Below are 15,673 nucleotides of genomic sequence, written 5' to 3'. Positions count from 1 at the left end.
AGTTAGCAGTTTCCCGAAATGGTCGTGGGCCGGTCTGGTCCTAGGCCCTTTAAACTTCTCTAGCTGGGGACCTGGATATCAGACGTCTCCCTGCCTGCCCACTGTGTGCCTGGACAGTGGCTTAGGCACAACTCCGAATCACAAGGATGCCAAGTGCATGCACCTGAATCGATTTTAATCAAAACACAGGTGCCTAATATACAGTGCCTGCCTGCACACGTGATAATCCAGTTACACATAATTGTGTTTATCTAAATTTAATGCACAACTCATTTCACTTTTTTCAGTTCCTTCCCATTCCACAATTTAACTTCCTCCAGTTCATTTGCACAGCAGCCATTAAACTCTTTCCAAGATAATGAATTTCTGCTACCAAGATGGGACTTTCCCATTCTAGGTATCTATTTAAGATTAAAGAAAAATAATCAGCCATTATATTGAACATTTTTATGGCATCTCACTGACAACAGAACACTCACTTTGAGATTTACTAACATCCAACACCCCATGAGGTCTGTCCGCACCATTTCCATTACTTTTATGTAAACTAAGAAAAAATTAGAGGCAAGGATGTGACCCATTATAGGTCAGAGAGAGTCCATGGCAAAGTTGGTTTGGGATGCTCAACTTCTCTGCAGGGCCACAATGGAAGGGCTCTTCCCAAGCGTGCATTCTTTGATGGAGAGTGGTGAATGGGCAAGAAACAGCCAAGCCAAGAAAAATATCAATGACATGGCTATTTGCACAACAGTAAAATCTACCAAGCTACCTGTCCTATTGACATAGCACAACAGTAAGGAGTGTATATCCATTGCAGAGAACTGCTCCCCACAGCCACTCAGTGGTTCTTGCCTCTCCCATTCATGGAGTTTTCCTCATTTGTTAAATTCAGGGGCTGATGAAAACAAGGGACTTATCCCCACCTTCCCCAACCAAATGCCTAGGAATGCACCAATAATCCTGTTTGCTGGATAACCCACACAACACACTTCACCTCCCCTTTCTTTTATCCTCTCTCATCTACAAAGTCATTCCCACAGTCACTATGTAAAAAACAGGGGCTGGCTATGTGCTGGCCATCCCAAATTCTGGACAAACAAACTCAAAACTATGCTTTTCTAGAAATAGGTCAGAACACCCATCCAGAGCTCTGCAGGAGCAAATTAGGTCATTTCATTTTCTCCCAATATCAAGCCTTCAGGGACATCAAAAAACCTCCAAAAAGTGCAAAGTCCACACAGAGAGAAGAAAGAAGTGTAGGGGGTAAGAGTTCCACTTAACCAATAGAGAGCTTCTAACAAACAACTGGGTCTAGAAAGCCCTGGAAAGAGCCCAGAGCTGTTCTCATTCTATCAGTGTCCTGGTTCCCTCTGCCTCAGAATGAACTTGACTCCTTAGCCTGGTATGTAACACACTACACACACACACATGCACTACCCACACACATGTACTACACACACTCCTCCAACCACTTTTCCCCAGTTCTCAAGACGCTGTCTTCTGCTATAGCAATCCAAGTTTCTCAAGGCTCTGCAAATAAGCCAAACCTGTTCTCACACCTCTGCTTTCTTTCTTCCATGCTATGTTGTATCAACTGTGCCTCAGCCTTTTATTACCACCTGCACCTGCCTGCCTGTTGTTCAAGAAACAACTTGAAGCCCACCTTCTCTAGGCAGCCTCCTAGGACCATACCAGCCATCAGAGTTATCCCTCTTCTAAAGTCCTATCGCACTTAAAATGGAATTACATAACTTGGCACTTAGTCAAACGCTATCCTGTTACCTTCTGGATGTCACAGGATTTGCGTTCCCAGCTAGATTGAGGTGGGGTTCGTATTTTGTACTTCTGTCTCCCTAACAGGCAAGCTCAACATGTCAAAGGTTCCTAAAAATAATCATTTTGAGTCAATAGAAGATAATGGTGTTTTGGTGATGAATCATAGTCTTCAGATGGGAATGGTATTAATCTAGTCTCTTTCCCTCACTGTACAGATGGGGAAACTGATGCACAGAGAAAGGAAGGGACTGGTTAAAGTCTCAATAATGTGTGACCTTGACCAAGTGCCCAGGGCACTGTTCTTCCATGTCATGAGTACAGCTGGAGCTAACAGTCACCAGAAAGCCTTTAAATGCAGATTCTAAGGTCCCACTCCCAGCAGGTTTGACTTGGTGGGTCCTGAGTGGGGTCCAGAAATCTTCCTGTGGTAACTGGAGAACTACACTTGGGAAAGACTCCATCCCACTATGATTCCTCTCCCAACACTGTTGCTGCAGTGACACTGCCCTTGCACCGTGCTGAGATCCTAACCTAGAAAAGCATCCTGTCCTTTAAATGTAGCCGAACTTCAGAAAGCATGCAGAAAGAGACGTATGAGGAAAATGCCTCCGCAAAATCAGCCCTGCATTTCCCAGAGGAAAGGGGTGAATTAGGGGCTGGAAGCTTCCACTCCCCTGGTGCCAGCACAGAAGGGCAGTAATAAAGCGATGAAGAGATGATAATGTAACCTTTAGCCTTGAGATACTCTGTGCCAAGCAAACAAAACCAAGAGGGAAACAAGGCCTGCCCATCCCTGGCTTCTCTCACCACTCAGAGCCTTCTGAAGGCCACCAGAGAGGAGGGAATTAGGGAAGAAAACTGAAAGCAGATGCAATAAAGCCACTAAGCCCCAGACCACAAGGCAAGGACTCAGATCAGAAAGAGGATACGAGTGTGCCTCAGGAATCACCAGCGGATGGGATGTGGGGTGCGGGAAGGCTAAAGGGCTAATCCTGGATCCACAGCAAAGCCTGACTTGACTCCTCTTCAGAAGATACTCCCAGATGAGAGCTGGCAGTCAAATTCAGCAAAGGAAAAGCAAAGAGTAAACGTTAATTGAACCCTTACCAGGCAATAAACACTACATGGAGTGCTTCTCAATCCTCACAACAAATTCTTGAGACTAAGCAAGTGAAATATAATATCCCCCTTTTATAGATGAGAAAACTGAATCCCAAGTGCTAAGCTAATTGTACCCCCACCCCAGGCACACAACTAGCAGGAGACAGAACTAGCAGGAGACAGCGCTTCCACCCCTGGCTATATGACACGCTGTGCTCACTCTGCTCTAATGTGATGCTACTCCAGGCAGCAAGTGTTTCTGTGAGCCAGTTGTGTGCAAGACAAGGAGGAGGCACACAGAGAGGAGAAAAGCACACCCTGGCCCTCAAGGAGTTGCACATTCTCTCCTGAAGTTCACAGATACTTACTGGGCTCCTCTTAGGTGAATTGGGAAGGCACCAGCTAAACTCTGGGACTCAGGGAGAGATCCAGAGTTCAAGGCCCAAGGATGAAGGGAACTTCTGTTTTCTTTGTTCTTGGAGAAGTAAATAGGAAACAGAGTTATGGAAGGAGAAAAGACCCAGACAAACTGCTGAGAGACCCAGGTTTGCTGAGAGACAAACTGCTGAGAGACCTCCAGGCAGCAGGATTGCTGCCTTAAATGTGAAAATACATTGGAATAATTCATGAGTAAATAGCATTTCTCTCTTAATATAAGCTATATACATACACACACACACACACACACACACACACACACAGTATAAAGAGAAATCCGCAGACATGTATGTGTGTGTATATACATAGTTAGAAAGACCTATATAGAGAGAAATGTGTAAACACACACACACACACAGACACACACACACGAACACACACACACCCTTAAATTGGTATCTGACATCTCTGGAATTATACTGTGGTCATTTATCTCTTATAGCTTCTATCACATTGGGTCAGTATGACTTTTCTGTATGTCTGACTAGTCTGTTAGATTGTGACCTCTTTGAGGTTAGAAATCAGGTCTCATTCAATTCTGCATCCTCAATGCACAGCACATCACCTGACACTTGGCAGGCACTACAAGTGAATTATGGATGCAGAACAATAAAAGAAGAGATGAGATGATAAATGTATTTGAGAGGTACAGATAATGTGCTATAAGAGTTGAAAAGAAGAAGCAATTAAGTCCATAGAGTGTGATCAGAAAGGTCTCCATGAAGGAAAGATTACATGAACTGGGACTTAAAGTATGCTAAGAATATGCATAAACTAAAATGGAGCTCATTCACTTTTTTTTCTTTTTTTTAATTGAACTGAGATCGATAGAAAAAAAGGAGGGTAGGGGAGGAAGCCATTCCAGTAACAAGAAAAGGTATGGAGGTAGAGTGGCACGGGCCATTAGGGGCAAGAGCAGTCATGTGTTGAATGCAATGTCATGTGTACATGAGCCACTCAGAGACATAGGCCATGTCAAGTTGGGAAAGAAGGCACAAAGGACAATGGGATCATGCAGGAAAGACAGAGGAAGCCCAACCTATGGCCAACTATGGGTAGATAAAAAGTTTTATGAGTGAAGAGGGCGATAACAAGGAGGGACCATATTTACCAAGAGACTTATTATGTGTCTATATGTAATGTATACATAAATATCTAATAAGTAATATATCAGAGGACTAATTATAACAGGAGACATATATAATGCATACATTATATAATAAATAATTCATATATTAAGAGACTATATTAAAATAAGGGACTTACATAGTAAGTGACAATAAAGGGCAGGACTAGCCTCTTATGAAATCAGTTGCTGCTGTCTTTGTTGACCATCCACTACCAATTTTCTTGGCCCCAGGCATCTAGTGTCTTCTAATGCCCCCAGATGTTCAAGCCATCCCTGTGCCTGCTCTTTACACACACTCGGAGCCAGTAACTAGTGTCTTTATTTCATATGTCCCCTCTTCTCTTTCATTCATCTGTTCTTGACTTATGTTAAGCACAGCATAAGCTTCTTGGTGAAGTGATCAAAAGAGAAATGGTGGCTGTCCTCATGAAAGGGACAGTCCTCCTCAACCTGCTGCCTCCAGGATTATGCATTTGAACTAAGGAGTCCAAGTCTCTGGCAGAGTTAGGGAAAGTGATATGTGAGGACAAGGGAGCTTTCTATCCTCTTCCTACCCACTTCCTATGTGAGAGGAGGTACCCACAATGCAGAACTGCAAAGAAGTCTCCATCGCTATCCCACCTGAGAACCCTTCTAAATGTGCCTGTCTCTAGACTCACTTACCCATTGGATCCAGCCGTCTGCCTCCTGGACAGGGCTTGCATGGCAGCATGGAAATAACGGAACACTTGCGACCAGAGGGCTGCCTCAAAACCCAGTCTCACCATATGCTACTGTGTGAGCCTGAGCAACTTATTTATGTTTTCAGAATCTGCTCCAATTTCCTTAAATGGGGATAATGATACACTTGCCCCTGCCAACCTCACAGGGTTGTTGATTCAAATCAAATAAGGAAAGCTGACCTGCTTTATAAACTGTACTAGGGAAATGGGTGTTATTAGTATGATAATTATTCTTCAGGAGATAAGGGTTCCAAATGATTTTCATTTGGTCAGGGGCTGGGGGAGGGGAATTCAGATTCTAGAGTTTATGCTAAGCTCCTCCTAACAAACTCATCCATTCTCAACCCCAACTTCAGTACAGGAGGCTGTAGATCAGAGTCAGTGCATTCACCTGGCTCCCCCCACTCAGCTTCGGAAAGAAGGCAGGAACCCCGGGGGGATTCCTGTCCTCTGAAAGGATAATGCATAATCTGCAAATTCATAAATCACTGCGACGCTCTCGCCCGTGAGCACATTCAGTGAAGGGAGGGCCTTTCATGCCTGTAAAATTTTACTCTGAAGGAAAATTAATTTAGTTCATTAAACCTTCCTGAAATCTTGGTGCCTTTAAATCCACGGGGTCCTCTGCGCATCCCACTCACAGGCTACCGCTTCATTCCTGCCCCTACTTGATAGTTCTTTGTTTCCAGCCAGTTGGAATAAGGACCGCAGCTTTCTTTACCAGAAATGGTTGATAACTGTCACACGACAAAGATGCTACCCCTCTGGGACAGCCTATAGAGCTTCATTTTCCAGTTCCAGCAGAGTCTGAATCCCGGGGTCCTTCTCACACCTCAGGGAGATCCCCTCACCAAGGAACAGAAACTGAACATTTACAACCCAAAGCCCAACAGATCCCCAATACAAGGATGTCTGGGTACCAGTTGGGCGTCTTGAACTGTGGTAGGTGTGTGCCAAATTCAGAGTGACACGAACAGTGCTCCCTGCCTGCTATGATTTTACAATCTAGTTAAGAGGACAAGGAAACAGTACAAACTATAGCAACTTGTCATGTACAATGCACAGATTTTCACAAAGCTTTTATCCCCTTTCCTGCTTTGTATAAGGGCATCTCATCAACTCTGTGGCTCACGACTGAACCTTAGCATGGTCCTTGATTCCTTCCTCGTCCCACACAAATCAAGGCAAACACGGAGTCTTTGAAATACACTGTAGTCCACTGTATCACACAATTACAGGTTCTCATATTTTTTTTTCATTCATTAACTACAAATATGTATGGAACGCTTCCTGATTGCCAAGTAATCTGGATTCAGCACTGAAAATAATACAGCAGTTTCTTTGCCCTCATGAAGCTGACATTCTGGCAGGAAGATAAGTAAGTAAGTAAGTAAGTAAGTAAATGACATAGTTAAATGATGGTGAGTGCTATGGGGGCGGGGGTGGAATTAAGGAAAAGGAGACGATGAAGGAGCCCAGGTACATCTTCTATGAAAAATGGACACTCCTGCAAAACCCTGAATGAGGTGAGATGAAGTCATGGGGTTATCTGGGTAAGCAACATTATAGGCAGAGGAGCAGTGAATACAAAGATCCTGAGGCAGGAGTGTCCCTGGCATTTTCAAGGGAGAGCAAGGAGACCAATGAAGCTGGTGTGGAAAGTAGGGGGAGATGAAGTCAGGGAGATATTCGGAGACTCAGATCTTGCTGGAACTTGTGAACCGTTGTAAGGACTCCAGTGAGATGCAGAGTGAGTGAGTGAGATGGGGAGCTGCTGAGGATTTTAATAGAGAAGTTTACTTTTAACAGGATCACTCTGGCTGCTGTGTTGAGAAAGGCAGTAAGGGCACAAAAGTGAATTAGGATCCTGTTGTAATCATCCAGGTGAAACATGGTATGTGTTACAACAGAGCAACAGCAGTGCACAGGAAAAGGGACATGATGTTTATGTATTTTGAAGGTAGTGTCAGGCAAACTGGATATGGAGTGTGAATGAAAGAGAACAGTTGAGGATGACTCTCAGAGTTCAGGACTAAGCAACTGGAGGCAGAGTTGCTGGTTTATGAGATGAAGACTACAGATGAAGGAGGTATGGAGGAAAAATTAGAAATTAGCTTTGAACATGAAGTTTGAGATACCTAAGAGAATTCAAATGAACAAGTCCAATAGTGAGCTGGATAAATGAGTCTGGAGTTGAGGGAAGAGAATCTAGGACAGAAATATCCATTTGGGAATTGTCTCTAATTAGATGGTATTTAAAGACACAAGACTAGATTAGATCACCAAGAGACAGAGTGTGAAGATGGAGTAAAGATATGAGGATTGAGAGCTGAGGTGTTCCAGCATCTAGAGGTCAGGGGAGTGAGAAAGTCCTCTCAAAATTGCCACAGTGGATATGTATGTCCTGTGTGAATGCTCACCAAATGGTATTTACTACAAGGAAGAACCTCAGTAATCAAATGAACAAGATGGCCTTCGGTTGAGGCCAGTAAGCCCAATTCCCCAGAGCCCCCCCAGTTTGCTCTGGGGGGTCCTCTGTGGTCACTGCTATGACAGAGATGGAGACTTTGCCTAGGCTTCACATGGACTTCCTTTCACCAAGGCTGTTGTGCATATTATCACTGCTACATTCCCGACCTGCCAACATCAGAAACCAATGTTGAGCCTCACTATGGCACCTGGTGACAGTTTGATCACATTGCACCACCGCGCCCCACCCCCGCCCCCATCACATACAGGGAGCAATTTCTTTTCATTGTGATTGCTTTCCCTACCTGCAGTGCTTATGCTAGAGTCAAAATCTTTCCATTTCAGAACCCCTTATTCACTGTCATGGTATCCCACACAACATTACTTCCAACAAAGAAACTCATTTCACAGCAAATGAAGTGCAGTAATGGGCATATCCATGGAATTCACTGGTCTTACCACAAACTTAATCACCCAGAAGCAGCTGGCCTGATACAATGGTTGAATGGATTTTCAAAGATTCAATGACAACACTAGCTGGGAGTCAACACTGTGAGGTTGTGGCACTGTCTTCCATAAAATGCATTTGACCAACATATGGTCAAAATACAATGGTCTGAGAATCAAGGGGCAAAAGAGGTAGTGGTCCTCTCATTATTGTCCCCAATAAGCCATTTCACAGTATCTGCTTCATGTCCCCATACATTTTGGCTCTGTTGAGAGAGAACTCTTGGTTCCTAAAGAGGGAATTGTCAAAAAAAAAAAAAAAAAAAAAAAAAGACAAAACTCTTGTTCTGTTGAACTGGAAGCAGAAACTAATACCCAGCTATTCTGAGCTTCTCACACTATCACTGAACCTACAGGAAAAGAAGGAGTTATTTATGAATTGGGGATGGAAATGGATGCTCACAGTAGCCAGAGAGAGGGGTTGTGCTGTCTGTTTACTCCAAGTTCTCTTTCCTGTCTATGTATTGCAGGTAATCAGGACCCTGAGAATTGTATTTCTAAGACTCTCACGTTATCTGCCTTCCAGTCTGACCCAATGCAGGAGGCAGTATGCCAGTAGGGACCAGTAGGGACCAGTAGGGACCAGTAGGAAAGAAAAAAGCTACTCTTCCCACTTGTATTTTGAAGTCACAAAACAACAGCAGCAACAGAGCTGGCGGGAACAACAGCAGTGACGGTGGACCTCAGTGACAGGAAGCACAGACTTCTGGGTCCCCTGCATGCGAAGCCCGGCACACACAGTAGGAATCTAGGTAGGAGAGATCCTCAGCCTCTTGCACTGTTTCTTCTCCTCCTATGCAGAGGCCTGAAAAGGTTTCTATAGTTACCAATCTTTGGGCAACTTTGCCTTTTCTCTTCCTCACTCCTCCAGCCTTGTAAACAATTCCTGCATTCAATTCCTGTCTTCTCTTAGAAATACTAGAGTCAGAGACCCTCACTGACATAGAAGAGTCTGTGAGATCATAGGAAACCCAGGAAAGCATGTGTGCTAGAAGCCAAGTAAAGAAAGTGCTTCAAAGAGGAGGAGGGATCAGCTGTGTAAAATACTGCTGACAGTTCATGTACAAGGAAGATTAAGAACAGACCAATGGATTTAGCTAATGGATGACTACAGAGGCCTTCAAAATAACTAGTTTACTTAATTTCTGATCTTCACCCCTCTTCTACCATTACACCAGAATGACCCTTCTACAGCACAGGCCAAATCCCATTACCTACTGCCAAAAAAATCTCTCCTGCCTTCATACCATCTTTAAAATCAAATCCAAATTCCTTGGCATGAAAGGCCTTTCTCAACTTGGCCCCTCTAGACATTTTAACCCTCTTCTAGAGCCACTTTCCCAAATGATATCTAAATTCTAGACACACTGGAATACCTATTTCTTCCCTGTTCCAGGATCCCACACTTTTTCAAAAGCTCCCTTCTCTCCTTGAAAGTCCTTCCCCCATTTTCCACCTGCTGATCTCCTTCTCATTCCTCAAGGCCCAGCTCAAACGTCATCAACACTCTGATGTCTCACCTGTCCTCTGAGACAGAATGGATTCTCTTTTAATCCATGTTCCCCTAACTTGTTGCACATACATCCAATTATGCTATTCACCAGATTATATTATAATTCTCTACTTGCATATGCATATCCACCATTAGGCTATGTGTACCTTCAAGATAGAGACCCTGCTTTTCTCATTATACTATAAGAGTATTTTATGCTCTTCCTTGACATGGTGCCTATAACCAACAGAAATACACACATTCTTGAATAGAAAGTGTTGCCATAGGTGTTCAAAGGAGGAGAAGATGAGTCTGGACTGGGGTAATCAAGGTTCTCAGAAAGGATGAGAGCTATAAGTGAAGATCTTAAGAGACAGGAGGAAAATGGAAATTTCCAGCCCTCTTCTTCTGGAGTATTTTGTAAACTCCTTCAAATGTGTCTTTTCCTTAGATAAACTAGTCTGCCAATTCTCTCCAGAAGTGAGAACCCAAGGTGGTTTAGGAGAGAACTTCATGAATTTCCACGAGAGGGTAAGAGAAAGGGGACACAAGGGCAAGAAGGGAAGACAGTGAAAACAATCTTCTAAATATGACCATATTAAGTATTAGAGGGGTGTTATTCTCTAGATACTTCTAGAAAAGACAAAGGTATATCCCTATATCTGATGGGATGTAGGTTAATGAAAACACTAGTCTATAGACAAAAGCATGACCTGATCAAGTAGAGTAGCTTAGACCAGAACTGAACAAATACAGAAAAAGCAGAGGTGGGACACTAATATATACTGAGCACCTACTAAGTGTCTAGCACCATGTTTGGTGCTTTATGTGCATTACACATATAATGGAAATAACCACAGTGAAAAGCAGATATCATTATCCCCACTGTCCAAATGAGGAAACTGTCCAGTCAGGGCCCAACACAGGTTTATCTATTCCTTCTTGATCCAAGCAAGGGATATGAGATACAAAAATTAATAAGCATTAGTCATCCCTATTTAAAGCAGAGCTATTGTTAAGAAAGTACTGTGCAGAATTTGGTTGCTGAATAAGGTAAGAGACAGATGTAGGAAATGGAAATACAGTATTGTTGAAACAAGGAGCTTATGAAAAATGGCTCTTGAATAGTAGGGGGCTGTTCTGGCTTTGTATAACGAGCCATTAAAAATTAATTAAAAATCCATTCACTCTCATTCCCTAAGGGACTTTGAAAATGAGAGAGAGAGAGTCATCTCTTGGAAATAATTTAGGTAGCTTGCAGCCCCCTAACAGGGGTGGGGCCAAATGACCCCAGAATTCCCTGCCAGTGTCTATATCCCATGATGATAGCTCACCAGAACTAGAGTTAATTAGCTCAAGGTATACCAGTAACTAGGAGTCTGAGTTCATATCTTCCTATGTGCCCATCACACCTTCCATCCAACCACCACCAGCACCCCCTGAGGAGGAGGCTGAGGGAAGGAACAGATGTGAGCAGACGAAAGATGAAAAGCTGGCTCCAAAGCCACTGGAGTGAAGCTTTCAGAGATAATCACCAACGTAAAGGAAAATGTAAGCAATCTGTTTCCTTGGGAAAGGAAAAAAAGCTCTAAACCAGATAGTCTTAGTGTGGAATCTATACTCTGCCACTCACTCTCTGTGTGACCTTAGACAAGAAGCTGATCCTATGAAGCCTAAGTTTCCTCATCTGGAAAACTAAGCCAATTTCATTTCTTTCATTGGATTGTTGTGAGGATTAGATGAAAGTTGTCTTCTGTCAGGTGCACAGGAAGCCCTCAGCATATATCAGGTCCCTTCCACCCTGGTTTGTCTCTGAGCAAACCAGGTCATTTGCCACCAGAGTAGAAAAATGCCATGTCCCAAGAGGGAGCATGTCACTTCTTTAGTGATGACAACCTGAAGCTAACAAAATAAAGAGCAACCTCGCCAGGCCTCTCACTGATGTAGAGATGAAAGCTCAGAGATTCCCTGAGTGCTGGTGCTCACTTTATGTGGACATGCATTGACAGCCTCAGCAATGGAAAGATCCCAGGTCCATCAAGTCCATTTTGCCTGGTGTGTGATCCTATCCACTTGTCTCTTTCATTTCACCTGCAGGCACACACACTCCCCTTCCTTCTACCACTCCTGTCAGGGGCATCATTCCCTCTTGGGTCTCAGGAGCTGAAAGAGCTGTCAGCCAAACAACTTTCGCTGCTGACCCCAGTGGATTTTCTGGGGATCAGCAATTCCCCAGATTGGAAGTAGCTACCAGCCCAAGGTGCTTCCAATGAGACTAAGAGCAGAGACTTGACTAGATTATAAGATGACCTCATGGCAAATCCAAGAGCTGTCTTATTTGTTACTGTATCTTCAGAACCTGGGACAGTACCCAGACACCCCCCCCCCCCCATCCCAAGATCTCACATACACAAGGGAGGAGAAAAATGATCTATCACCCAATCCATGATCTGTCATTTATCACAACTTGTCTCCTATCCAACCCTACAAATTGGGCTCTGCACTGTGCTAAATATCATTAAAAAAAAGGAGAAACATGAGACACAAAGTATCTGACCTAAGGCACTTTCAGTGTGAGAAGAGAGGTAAATATCTATACAACTACCTTTGGTGAAAATTGAAATTGGTCTGACACGAGGCTGCTCATATTATACCTAATGTTTCACGTGAGTCTTGCAGTAACTATGAAAGATAGACATATAACAGTAATCAGTGATTCCCAAACTGGGATGAAGTAGAGAATTACCCTTTGTGAAAATTTGAGCTGGCTTATTTTACCAGGTGAAGAAAGCAAATGACTTTTTTGGCTATGGAGGCATTACAAGAAAACACAAGGAGGCTAGACTTGTCAGTCGTGTTTCAGGACCAGAGGTGGTCTGCTTAGGCTAGAGTCAGGTGCATGGAGAAAGAGATGAAGTCCCAGACTGGAGTTTGATAATGATGGTTTTAAACATCAGGTATGTTGGTGGAAGGTCCAAAACATCACTACAAGTAGGGAGATAAAGTAACCAAAGTCACAACAACAGAGAGCAAGTAACACCCTCCAAAAAAACACCTCCTGACGGGCCAGGCCCTGGACAGTGTATGACTCCTCTTTAATATAGTAGTGCTCATAGGTGCAGGGCTCATAACAAGCTTTTGAAACACACAAGGGGCAGAAAACCAGCCAAAATGACAAAACAGAATTCTCAAAAGAAATTTGAGGAAGAAATGGCAGCTAAAGAATTTATCAAAACAGATATAAACAATATAACTGAACAAGAATTTAGAATAATAGTCATAAGATTAATCGCTGGGCTTGAAAAAAGCATAGAAGACTGCAGAGAATCTATTGCTGCAGAGATCAAGGAACTAAAAAATAGTAATGATAAATTTGAAAAAATGTTATCAATGAGGTGCAAAATAAAACAGAGGCAGTCACAGAGAAGACTGAAGAGGCAGAAGGGAGAGGCAGAAATAGAAGATAAAATTATGGAAAAATAAGAAGCTGAGAAAAAGATTTTTAAAAATTCTGGATCATGAGGGGATAATTAAAGAGCTAAATGATTCAATGAAATGGAACAATATCCATATGATAGGAGTTCCAGAAGAAGAAGAAGAGAGAGAAAAAGACCAAAGGTGTACTTGAACAAGTCACAGCTGAGAACTTCCCCAAGCTGGGGAAGGAAACAAACACTGAAATCCAGGAGGCACAGAGAACTCCCTTCAGACATAACTTGAATCAATCTTCTGCGTGACTTACCATAGTGAAACTGGCAAAATACAAAGATAAAGAAAGAATTCTGAAAGCAGCTAGGGATAAATGGGCCTTAACATACAAAGGTAGACACATAAGGGTAGTATCAGACCTATCTACTAAAACTGGGCAGGCCAGAGGAGTGGCAGGAAATTTTCAATGTGATGAACAGGAAAAATATGTGGCCAATAATCCTTTATCCAGCAAGCCTGTCATTCAGAATACAAGGAGAGATAAAGGCTTTCCCAAACAAACAAAAACTGAAGGAATTCATCACCAATAAACCAGCCCTACAAGAGATCCTAGGGGTATTCTGTGAGTGAAATGTTGCAAAGACCACAAAGGACCAGAGACATCACTACAAGCATGAAACCTACACATAACACAATTACTCTAAACCCATATCTTTCAATAATAACACTGAATGTAAATGGACTAAATGCTCCAATCAAAATACACAGGGTATCAGAATGGATAAAAAAAAAAAAAAAAAAAAAAAAAAAAAAAAAACCAAGACCCATCTATCTTCTATCTATAAGAGACCCATTTAGACCTGAGGACACCTTCAGATTGAAAGTGAGGGGATGGAAAACGATCTATCATGCTACTAGAAGTCAAAAGAAAGCTGGAGTAACCATACTTATATCAGAAAGACTAGATTTTATTTTTTTTTTATTTTTTTTTATTTTTTAATATATGAAATTTACTGTCAAATTGGTTTCCATACAATACCCAGTGCTCATCCCAAAAGGTGCCCTCCTCAATACCCATCACCCACCCTGCCCTCCCTCCCACCCTGCCCTCCCTCCCACCCCCCATCAACCCTCAGTTTGTTCTCAGTTTTTAACAGTCTCTAATGCTTTGGCTCTCTCCCACTCTAACCTCTTTTTTTTTTTTTTTTTTTTTTCCTTCCCCTCCCCCATGGGTTTCTGTTATGTTTCTCAGGATCCACATAAGAGTGAAACCATATGGTATCTGTCTTTCTCTGTATGGCTTATTTCACTTAGCATCACACTCTCCAGTTCCATCCATGTTGCTACAAAAGGCCATATTTCATTTTTTCTCATTGCCACGTAGTATTCCATTGTGTATATAAACCACAATTTCTTTATCCATTCATCAGTTGATGGACATTTAGGCTCTTTCCATAATTTGGCTATTGTTGAGAGTGCCGCTATAAACATTGGGGTACAGGTGCCCCTATGCATCAGTACTCCTGTATCCCTTGGATAAATTCCTAGCAGTGCTATTGCTGGGTCATAGGGTAGGTCTATTTTTAATTTTCTGAGGAACCTCCACACTGCTTTCCAGAGCGGCTGCACCAATTTGCATTCCCACCAACAGTGCAAGAGGGTTCCTGTTTCTCCACATCCTCTCCAGCATCTATAGTCTCCTGATTTCTTCATTTTGGCCACTCTGACTGGCGTGAGGTGGTATCTGAGTGTGGTTTTGATTTGTATTTCCCTGATAAGGAGCGACGTTGAACATCTTTTCATGTGCCTGTTGGCCATCCGGATGTCTTCTTTAGAGAAGTGTCTATTCATGTTTTCTGCCCATTTCTTCACTGGGTTGTTTTTCGGGTGTGGAGTTTGATGAGCTCTTTATAGATTTTGGATACTAGCCCTTTGTCCGATGTGTCATTTGCAAATATCTTTTCCCATTCCGTTGGTTGCCTTTTAGTTTTGTTGGTTGTTTCCTTTGCTGTGCAGAAGCTTTTTATCTTCATAAGATCCCAGTAATTCACTTTTGCTTTTAATTCCCTTGCCTTTGGGGATGTGCCGAGTAAGAGATTGCTACGGCTGAGGTCAGAGAGGTCTTTTCCTGCTTTCTCCTCTAAGGTTTTGATGGTTTCCTGTCTCACATTCAGGTCCTTTATCCATTTTGAGTTTATTTTTGTGAATGGTGTGAGAAAGTGGTCTAGTTTCAACCTTCTGCATGTTGCTGTCCAGTTCTCCCAGCACCATTTGTTAAAGAGACTGTCTTTTTTCCATTGGATGTTCTTTCCTGCTTTGTCAAAGATGAGTTGGCCATACGTTTGTGGGTCTAGTTCTGGGGTTTCTATTCTATTCCATTGGTCTATGTGTCTGTTTTTATGCCAATACCATGCTGTCTTGATGATGACAGCTTTGTAGTAGAGGCTAAAGTCTGGGATTGTGATGCCTCCTGCTTTGGTCTTCTTCTTCAAAATTACTTTGGCTATTCGGGGCCTTTTGTGGTTCCATATGAATTTTAGGATTGCTTGTTCTAGTTTCGAGAAGAATGCTGGTGCAATTTTGATTGGGATTGCATTGAATGTGTAGATA

At 42.7% G+C, this 15,673-nt stretch overlaps 1 protein-coding gene across 1 annotated transcript in view; it reads right to left on the bottom strand.

Moving 5' to 3' along the window:
• The window catches only part of SORCS3 (sortilin related VPS10 domain containing receptor 3), a 594,679-nt gene that overhangs the window by 413,235 nt on the left and 165,771 nt on the right, over nucleotides 1–15,673 (bottom strand). The window lies entirely within an intron of this gene.

This window comes from Panthera pardus, unplaced genomic scaffold (assembly GCF_024362965.1).
Source record: "Panthera pardus isolate Hobbes unplaced genomic scaffold, ASM2436296v1 HiC_scaffold_22, whole genome shotgun sequence".
Classification (NCBI taxonomy): Eukaryota; Metazoa; Chordata; class Mammalia; order Carnivora; family Felidae; genus Panthera; species Panthera pardus.
The sequence above is the reverse complement of the archived record's forward strand: the minus strand, read 5'-3'. Positions and strand labels throughout refer to the sequence as shown.